The sequence below is a fragment of the Diabrotica virgifera genome, chromosome 6 (genome assembly GCF_917563875.1).
Source record: "Diabrotica virgifera virgifera chromosome 6, PGI_DIABVI_V3a".
NCBI classification, from domain to species: domain Eukaryota; kingdom Metazoa; phylum Arthropoda; class Insecta; order Coleoptera; family Chrysomelidae; genus Diabrotica; species Diabrotica virgifera.
In genome coordinates, this window is record NC_065448.1 from 130,970,052 (window position 1) to 130,980,812 (window position 10,761).

General features: G+C 33.8%; 2 long non-coding RNA genes across 2 annotated transcripts; one reads left to right on the forward strand and one right to left on the reverse strand.

The window, feature by feature from the left end:
• Positions 1–3,743: 3,743 nt before the first annotated feature.
• Positions 3,744–4,618, reverse strand: LOC126886025 (uncharacterized). The gene is made up of 2 exons (XR_007698550.1): positions 3,871–4,618; positions 3,744–3,807 (listed from the first exon to the last, which is right to left on the reverse strand). It is a non-coding gene; the product is annotated as an uncharacterized LOC126886025 (long non-coding RNA).
• A 1,424-nt stretch (positions 4,619–6,042) lies between these two features.
• LOC126886026 (uncharacterized) lies at positions 6,043–7,124 on the forward strand. Its single transcript, XR_007698551.1, has 2 exons — positions 6,043–6,997; positions 7,061–7,124. It is a non-coding gene; the product is annotated as an uncharacterized LOC126886026 (long non-coding RNA).
• The last annotated feature ends 3,637 nt before the right edge of the window (positions 7,125–10,761 follow it).

Consider the following 10,761-nt stretch of genomic DNA (forward strand, 5'->3'; position numbering starts at 1 on the left):
GTTAGGAAACTATAGGCTCTTCCAAGATGTGCGTTACTTTTTTCGCTTTCCGACGACACAATTATAACATATCTACTTGTTCCAACTCCGTTGCTTCACCAGAAGCGAAGTTAGGAAACTATAGGCTCTTCCAAGTTGTGCGTTACCTTTTTCGATTTCCGGTGACCCAATTATAATATACCTGCTTGTTCCAACTCCGTTGCTTCACCAGAACCGAAGTTAGAAAACTATTGGGTCTTCCCAGTTGTGCGTTACTTTTTTGGCTTTCCGGTGACCCAATTATAATATATCTGCTTGTTCCAACTCTGTTGCTTCACCAGAATCGAAGTTAGAAAACTATTGGGTCTTCCAAGTTGTGCCTTACCTTTTTCGCTTGCCGGTGACACAATTATAATATATCCGCTTGTTTCAACTGCGTTGCTTCACCAGACACGAAGTTAGAAAACTATAGGTTCTCCAAGTCGTGCGTTACCTATTTCGCTTTCCGGTGACACATAATATATCTACTTATGAATGTTTTTTTGATATTGATAACTATTTCCGAAGTGAAAGTCGAAAGGTCAAGTAAACTTGATTTCAAACTCGAATTGTGGCTTATGCCCAAATAAAATAGTAAATCTTATTTTTAATACATGTTATTTTTAGTACAACAATGAACTAACATTTTTTAAAAAGGTCCGCATTCCGCATGTACATTTTTTTCCAGCTTCTATTTCCTTTCAGATCGAAGTTGTTTCTTTAAATTAAATGGTTCTTTATTGAGGATCCCACAATAATGATTTTCCACGGTAAACATCAATAAGTTAGATATTTCCTTCCGACAGTTCCGACCATTCCATTACTAACAAATATTCAACTCATGCGCGCCAAAACTAACAAGCCACTCGCAAACCCGTCCAAATACGTATTGCGAACCATCAAAGCGTTTGTTGAAAAACCGACAGAATTTAGATCGTGGTGCGCCGTGTGCGTGCCGTTTGTGCGTCACCGGAAAACACGTACTAATCTGACGAATACGCTGCGCGCGAGCGGCTCGCACACCGAGCAGAGCGCATATGTATATCCGCCTTTAGATTAGTATGTGTTTTCAAGTGGCACACAAACGGCTCGCACACGGCGCACCACAATCTAACTTCTGTCGGCTTTTCAACAAAGGCTTTGATGGTTCGCAATACGTATTTGGACGGGTTTGCGAGTGGTTTGTTGGTTTTGGCGCGCCTGAGTTGAATATTTGTTAGTAATGGAGTGTTAGGAAGGAAATATCAAACTTATTGATGTTTACCGTGGAAAGTGAAAATGAGATGATGACATTGAATATATTTAAACATGTTAGCTTGGAACCCCTAACTTGTAACCAACTTGCAACCATCTTGCAACCAATTTGCAACCAACTTGCAACCAATTTGCAACCAACTTGCAACCAATTTGCAACCAATTTGCAACCAACTTGCAACCAATTTGCAACCAACTTGCAACCAATTTGCAACCAACTTGCAACCAACTTGCAACCAACTTGCAACTCAACTTGCAAAGAATCGGAATGAAACCAAACACTTCTCGATGAGAATAGGAGAAGCTACTCCCGACGTCGGCCGATATCGGATCTGATCTGATCGGAGAAAAACAGATCCAATGTAGGCACCCACATTTAATACTAATAATTATCTACATATTACTAAATGTTCGTAAGTTTCCTCTGGATCGCGGAAGGTTCGTCAAAATGAAAAATGTTAACGAACATTAACCGCGCCACGAACGCGCGGCGCTCACACGGCGCGGAGTTCGCGGCGCGGATATGTATTTCCGCCTTTATAAACAATGTGTTCTGGGAAAGGCCAGATGGAGGAAACTCTGTAGCGGTCTAGAAAAAGGTGGAAAGATGCAGTCAAAGAAGATCTAGAGAAAATGACAGTGCGACAATGGGAATTAGTGGCACAGGACCGACAAATATGAAAGGCAATATTAAACGTGACAAAGACTCACGAAGAGTTGTAGCTCCAATTATGATGATGATGATGTTATTTTAATTATTAACAATGAACGCTAAGCGCGCATTCGTATTGGAGGCGGCCGTCCAATTGTGCATCTCTTTCGTACTCATGCGTGTATGATAAATGACTTTACCTGATAAATTACTTTCTGGCGCTTGATGCTGCTAATGGCACGTATATTATTTTTTTATGTTATTTCTTTTTTTTTTTCTAATGTTATTTCTGAAGACAGAAGAAGTAGAGATAGACCACCTACACGATGGACAGACGACGTCAAAAGGAGTGCTGGGAATTGGTTGCATGAAGCCCAAAATCGACAAAACTATAAGAAATTGGGGTGGCCTATCTTCAACTTTGGATGCAGAAGGCTGGATTTACCTAACTGGTGCGAGCATGTAGCCTTAACCATAAGGGCTACGATTTGAACAGATGACTTAAAAAAAATCATAAAATACGTCAGTTTTTATTTTTAAATGGACATAAATTGCTATATTTTATACATTGATCATTACGTCATCAGTGTTGGAGTAATTACACAATTTTTTTTAAATCCAAACGACGGTGGTTATGAGACATCTCATTTTTAAGTTCTCTTACTCGCCTTCTCAACGATGTATTATTTAAATATTTATTTCTACGATGTCAACCAAAATTATGTACTTACGATGCAAAAGTATGGAACAAATCCATTATTTCAGAAACTTTTAAACCTAATCTAGTCGTATCGAATTCTAAGAAGAATTCACTTCTGTCGGCACTCAACAAGTTGCTCTTATTTACTTGTTTTTTAGTTGCCATGTTTCTTATTAAGTTTCGTTGCATATTATAATTTTCAGATTATGAGTAGATTAGCTTTCACTCAATTAGTCTCAATTATTTTGTAATTTTTTAAAATTTCGAATCCTTTACACTTTCAGGTGGTTTTCAAATGTATTCAACTCTATAAAGCTCATTTTCTCCTTTATATGTTGTGCTTAATTTATTTGTACACAATTTTCCATTTGATTTTTAAATATGTAGTTCCCTATTCGATATAAAATATACAGGGTGGGCCAAAGAAAAGAGTGCACCTCGATATTTGACAGTAGTTACTAGACTCTTTTCTTTGGCCCACCCTGTATATCCATCGGTTGCTTTTTGCTTATTAGTTTTTTTTTCTTTTTACTTTCTAGTCTTTATTTATTCTGTTTATTTTTTGTTTCATATTTGTGTGTGTGTGTGTGCTATCGGATTTCTTGACTGTGGACTTAATCCATTAGCCGAACTAAATTTGTTTACTAACTAAAATCTTATGAGATATCTGGTATACTCTCATTATATTTTTGAATATGAATGACCTATTTGATAATAATGATTTACAAATATAAGTACTTATTTATTTTAATGATAGCTTCTTTCATTTTATATATTATTATTTTTTTTATTATTATTATTATTTTCTTGTTTTTTATTTATTTTTTTTATTTATTACGTTTTTTTTATAACTCTAAGGATTATTAACTGGGATACATAAATCCTCAGGGGTCTTTCAGAGCAAAATCAAACAAGACCAGACCACGGAAAGGAGGGTCAACAAATGGGGTAAACAAAGGTAACTTATATATATATATATATATATATATATATATATATATATATATATATATATATATATATATATATATATATATATATATATATATATTTAAAGGTATTCAGCTAGTGAATTCAGAGGTTGAATCGGTCAATTTAGTTGGCAATTAAATAAAGAAGTCAACTACTTCATTGATATATTGAAAACGTTTCGCTTTACAATTTCGAAAGCTTCATCAGTTCACTACAAATAAAGGATGAAGTCTATAAGTATAAATAACCTTAACAAAAGTGATATAATACTTACAAAGCAATTTGTAGTATGTTTAAGATGTTAAAACAAAAATTCTACAGATACTACTCATTCTATAACAACAACTTAACGATACACTGCGGAAAAATACACCATGTATTAATGTTCATTGGCTAGTTATTTAATTCGGTGATTTGAATCTCACTGAAGCCTTCATTTGTAGTTGATCACCGTTAGACGAATTAGCGGCAAATGAGATGTTATTTTTCCCTATGCCAAATCCACCCACTAGCCGACGACACGCATGTTTGTAAGATTTATGGCTCAAGCCCTTGAGTAAGAGGTAGAATATTGACTTAACTTATACAGGGGTGTTAGAGAAATTTTTTGTTCGAAGGGTAGAATAATGTGGCAGAATTATTTGAAGCTTTAAATCTCGGAATATGGGTTGTGTTGATTTGTTTGTTATGTAAGATAGGATTTATTATGGCAGAATTATTTGAATCTTTGCATCTCAGAATATGGGTTATGTGGGTTATAAAAAAAATACCGGTGGGCCTGGAAATAGATATGAAAAAACGGACTACTTAGCAATATCGGAAGAAGACGTCAATGATTTGGCAATAGATAAGTAGGAATAAAAGGAACGGAATTTTAAATTTGGGTTTTGTAATGTCGAAAAACGGAACAGCAGGGGCAGAAATAAAAATGAAGAATATATTGAGACAACAGATCTTGCATCAGACAACTCTATAATGATCTGGAATAAGAACATCAAGGGAAAGAACAAAGAAAAATGTGATGTACCTAATAATTGTACGAAGCATCATGGCATATGCGTCCGAAATTTCGGTCATAAACAAATCAATCCAAAAGCGCATTTCCCAATCGAAATGGAAAACTGGGAAATTGTTGTGGTCTCACAAGAAAGACCAAGTAACAAGTGAGGAGATGAGGAGAGTGCAATCGAAAAATATGCCCTGCAATATAAGGACGAAAGAAGACTGAATGGTACGGTCACGTCTGCGGAGCAGAAAACACATGGATGGCAAGGTTGCAGAATGAAGCCCAAGACGAACAAGAAGAAGAGGACGACCGAGGAAATCTTGGAAAAATGAAGTCGGAGGCTGTGTCTAATAAAGGGATGGAAGACGAAGACTGTGAAGATTGACTACAAGAATTGGAAGTCCTGGCTGACGGAAGGGAAAAAGCCTGGCTGTAGGCAACACCTTACATATATGTATGAACATACATACACATATACATATATAGACATATATACATATGCACACATATACACACATACACATATGTTGACTTATTTATTGTGTATGATGAGAGAATGGTAAACCTGGCTCAAATTATCGATGTCAGTTCTTTTATTTAAAGCAGATGGATTTTTGAGAATTTCACACATCTCAATGAAGGTGCGTCTTTGATGATTTTGATGTTTGGCGAGTATTTTGACTTTAGTGAAGTCGATATGATGTTTAGTGGAAATGGCATGTTGTGCTAGGGCACAAGAGGGTTTGGACATCCTAATGTCACTTTTGTGTGAAGTAAGTCTACCTAAAAGCGATCGACTAGTCTGGCCTATGTAGGAGGAGTGGCACTCAGCACACGGAATATTAGCTTCCATTTCCAATAGCATACAGTCAAACCATCCCCCGATCACTTCTGAACGAGCCACAAAATATGCTTCCCTCCCGTATTTCCCACAAGTCACAAATAAGCTTACTAAACTGTTCAAAAATTTACCCGTAAAAATAGCCCTAAAAAACGCCAAAACTGTCGGAAAGTTGTTTTCCAAATCCAAAACTCCTTTGAGCACTTTAGAACATACTAATGTTGTGTACAATATTCCGTGTGCTGAGTGCCACTCCTCCTACATAGGCCAGACTAGTCGATCGCTTTTAGGTAGACTTACTTCACACAAAAGTGACATTAGGATGTCCTAATATGTCTATATATGTATATGTGTATGTATGTTCATACATATATGTAAGGTGTTGCCTACAGCCAGGCTTTTTCCCTTCCGTCAGCCAGGACTTCCAATTCTTGTAGTCAATCTTCACAGTCTTCGTCTTCCATCCCTTTATTAGACACAGCCTCCGACTTCATTTTTCCAAGATTTTCTCGGTCGTCCTCTTCTTCTTGTTCGTCTTGGGCTTCATTCTGCAACCTTGCCATCCATGTGTTTTCTGCTCCGCAGACGTGACCGTACCATTCAGTCTTCTTTCGTCCTTATATTGCAGGGCATATTTTTCGATTGCACTCTCCTCATCTCCTCACTTGTTACTTGGTCTTTCTTGTGAGACCACAACAATTTCCCAGTTTTCCATTTCGATTGGGAAATGCGCTTTTGGATTGATTTGTTTATGACCGAAATTTCGGAGGCATATGCCATGATGCTTCGTACAATTATTAGGTACATCACATTTTTCTTTGTTCTTTCCCTTGATGTTCTTATTCCAGATCATTATAGAGTTGTCTGATGCAAGATCTGTTGTCTCAATATATTCTTCATTTTTATTTCTGCCCCTGCTGTTCCGTTTTTCGACATTACAAAACCCAAATTTAAAATTCCGTTCCTTTTATTCCTACTTATCTATTGCCAAATCATTGACGTCTTCTTCCGATATTGCTAAGTAGTCCGTTTTTTCATATCTATTTCCAGGCCCACCGGTATTTTTTTTATAACCCACATAACCCATATTCTGAGATGCAAAGATTCAAATAATTCTGCCATAATAAATCCTATCTTACATAACAAACAAATCAACACAACCCATATTCCGAGATTTAAAGCTTCAAATAATTCTGCCACATTATTCTACCCTTCGAACAAAAAATTTCTCTAACACCCCTGTATAAGTTAAGTCAATATTCTACCTCTTACTCAAGGGCTTGAGCCATAAATCTTACAAACATGCGTGTCGTCGGCTAGTGGGTGGATTTGGCATAGGGAAAAATAACATCTCATTTGCCGCTAATTCGTCTAACGGTGATCAACTACAAATGAAGGCTTCAGTGAGATTCAAATCACCGAATTAAATAACTAGCCAATGAACATTAATACATGGTGTATTTTTCCGCAGTGTATCGTTAAGTTGTTGTTATAGAATGAGTAGTATCTGTAGAATTTTTGTTTTAACATCTTAAACATACTACAAATTGCTTTGTAAGTATTATATCACTTTTGTTAAGGTTATTTATACTTATAGACTTCATCCTTTATTTGTAGTGAACTGATGAAGCTTTCGAAATTGTAAAGCGAAACGTTTTCAATATATCAATGAAGTAGTTGACTTCTTTATTTAATTGCCAACTAAATTGACCGATTCAACCTCTGAATTCACTAGCTGAATACCTTTAAATTTAAATTAACGGTCGCATACTTGCAATATATATATATATATATATATATATATATATATATATATATATATATATATATATATATATATATATATATATATATATATATATATATATATATATATATATATATATATATATATATATATATAAAACAGATGAAATAGAGAATGTGGAAAAATCCCCTTACGAACAATTCACACATCCACACATATATATATATATATATATATATATATATATATATATATTTATTTTTCCACATTCTCTATTTCATCTATTTATATATATATATATATATATATATATATATATATATATATATATATATATATATACAGGGTGGTGAATCGGAAAACGGGCCATAGGAAACTCAATGTAAAATTTTAAACTGTTGAATTCCTGCTTCCCTAATTTTGTTACATCAAATGTCATGAGAAGTTATTTGTAGAGGACTGAAATCTGCATTAAAAACCAAAGTTACAATTGCTCTACGATTTCAACACATTCCAAAATTTTGAAAAATATAATGTATTTACCGCAGTAGGTATGTGTGGGCATGTTAGGCCACACGTTACTATTTAACTGACAGTGAGAACACTATTGACTGAAGAAAATATCTTTATTATTAATACTTTCTCCTTAACTGAGGGTATCTGATCAACTTTATTGTGTTTTAAACAATAAATGATAAAATAAATAAAGAAATTGACAGTTCAAATTGTTAATATAATAAATTCATTGTCACCGAATGCAATTTTATACACATTATTGCACTGTGTGTGGCGTAACTTTGGCGTATTTCTCTGAAAATTGTATTATATTTTTACAAAATTTTGAATAATTATTATTCGTAGAAAAATATTAACAGTTGTTTTCAATACAGATTTCAATTCTCTACAAATAGTTTCTTATGACTTTTGATGTAAAATAATTAGGGAAGCATTAATTCAAAAGGTTAGAATTTTACATTGAGTTTCCTATGGCCCGTGTTCCAATTCACCACCCGGTATATATATATATATACATCCCGCTATTAAATTGGCATCTTTTCACGTTGCAGTCATTTGGCATCACCTAGAAATGCTATCATTTTCTAGGTATAATCCGTGAATGTTCGCTTAGTACACTTCTTTAAGCTTGGCACCGTTGTCGGATTTTCAGTAATCCGATTTATTTATATATTTTATTCCTTACACTATAACGACAATTTGACCCCCGTAGGTCAAAAACATTGCTTAAACATCACTTTGGCAACAACAGGATGTTGCCAAGATATACATTTTTACGGAAAAGACAGTACCTAGTTAGATACATAATATCGATCGCTTCACGTTACAAGTCTTCCACTCGCACTCAGGTAAAAACCAGTTGTAGGCTCTTTTGTCTGAACGGGTCCCTGAATGAGTTTAATAATTCACTTTTATTGTGTATTTTGTTTCGTTTAGTTGAAATATCAGATTTTGTTTGTAACGAATTTCATAATAGATATTTAAATTATTTTTTTGTTAACAAAAACAAATTTTAAAGTTTGACATTTGAAAAATTAATTTTATATTGCCATTTTCATGACATGGTCAATGGTTAATTGCATTTATAATAATTTAATGGGTCATTGCGAAACAATATACAGTGCGTCCATAAAGTAACGCATAAATTCATTATTTCACAAACCGGACACTTTCAGGAAAAATACCGAAACAGGTCGATTTTTATTTTTAAATTACAATTTATTGGCATACATATCATACTAGTGACGTCATCCATCTGGGCGTGATGACGTAATCGTTGATTTTTTTAAATAAGAATAAAGGGCATGTAATAGCTCATTTGAAAGGGTATGTAATTCTCTATTCAATAATATAATTGTTAATATAATTATTTATACAGGGTGTCCAAAAAATGTTATTTAAATTAAATTAATTGGTATAAAAAGATGAATGTATGTAATTTGTTTAATTCTAAATATATTTTATTGGTGCCAGCAAACATAAAAATGTTTTATTTAAAACCTAAATATTGATTTTCGCTTAAGCGTAATCTTAAACTTCCAAGAGGCAGGTGGATGGCAGCTCTAACATTTAATTTTCTGACAAAAGTAAAACGAATTTTGAATTAAATAAGTTACATACATTTTTCTTTTTGTCTCAATTAATTTAATTAAAGAATTCTTTTTGGACACCCTGTATATATAATTATGTTATTGTTTGTATTAGTAAATAGAGAATTAAATACCCTTTCAAATGAGCTATCACATGACCCCTATTCTCATTTAAAAAATTCATCGATTACGTTATCAAGCCCAGATGGATGACATCACTAGTATGATATGTAATATGCCAAAAAATTGTAATTTAAAAATAAAAATCGACCTGTTTCGAAAATTTTCCTTAAAGTCGCCGGTTTACGAAATAATGAAATTATGCGTTACTTTATGGAAGCACTGTATGTTACAATGTGTAAATTTTTCAGGAAACGTAAAAATCTTTCCATTAGTAGTTAGAGATTCTGATAGTAATACTATATTTTATATAAGTATTATGGGTTATAAATGCATCTATTAGGTCTGGATCCCGCGTATGAAAAAAAAGTTGATTAATAGCAAGCTGAAAATTTGTTAATAGCTTAAGGGTGTTTAGTCGGATAAACTTTTATATATGGGAACACTGGAACAGGGGCAGTTTTAATTGTGAAACAGGTTGAAAATTTGGAACGGTCACACCACGAAAACGGCACATTTATTTTGTCCGACATAACAGACTTAAACTCTCCGAATAGAGATTAAACTCTCATGCAAAAATTAGACTGCTATTTATCACCTGTCATAATTCCTGTCATTTGACATATTCTACATGCTCTACTCATTAAAAGGCCCATTTGGTGATAAATAGCAGTCTAATTTTTGCATGAGAGTTTAATCTCTGTTCGAAGAGTTTAAGTCTGTTCTGTCGGACAAAATACATGTGCCGTTTTCGTGGTGTGACCGTTTCAAATTTTTAACCTGTTCCAAAATTAAAACTGCCCCTGTTCCAGTGTTCCCATATATCAAAGTTTATCCGACTAGACACCCTTAAGCTATTAACAAATTTTCAGCTTGCTATTAATCAACTTTTTTTTCATACGCGGGATCCAGGCCTATATCTGAAAGACCAAAAAAGTTTAAATGTTGCTTATTTTTTTGATATTATGTTTTAAAGTTTGTGGACTTATGTTGTTTTCGAAATGAAACCATAATTGGTAAAGTTTTTTCTTTATTCTCAACAAGAAACAGTCATAATACGGACAACGCACACATCTTATGGAAAATATAATGTCACTCAAATTCAATAAAATTTATACGAATAGATCCGTTTTAATTTACCGATCAAATCTTATCATTGCGCCAACTCTTAATTATGATTAATTACGGCGCAAATTGCAATTAAAGTTTATCGAAATCACATTTTTGGAGTCCATAAAGTGTTAAAAGTGTTAAAGTTACAATCATTATTGCTCCGAGTGCTATTCATAAGAGCTTAAATCCCGCTGGGCCTAAGCGGATTAGTGAAACTAATCCGCTGATTTATG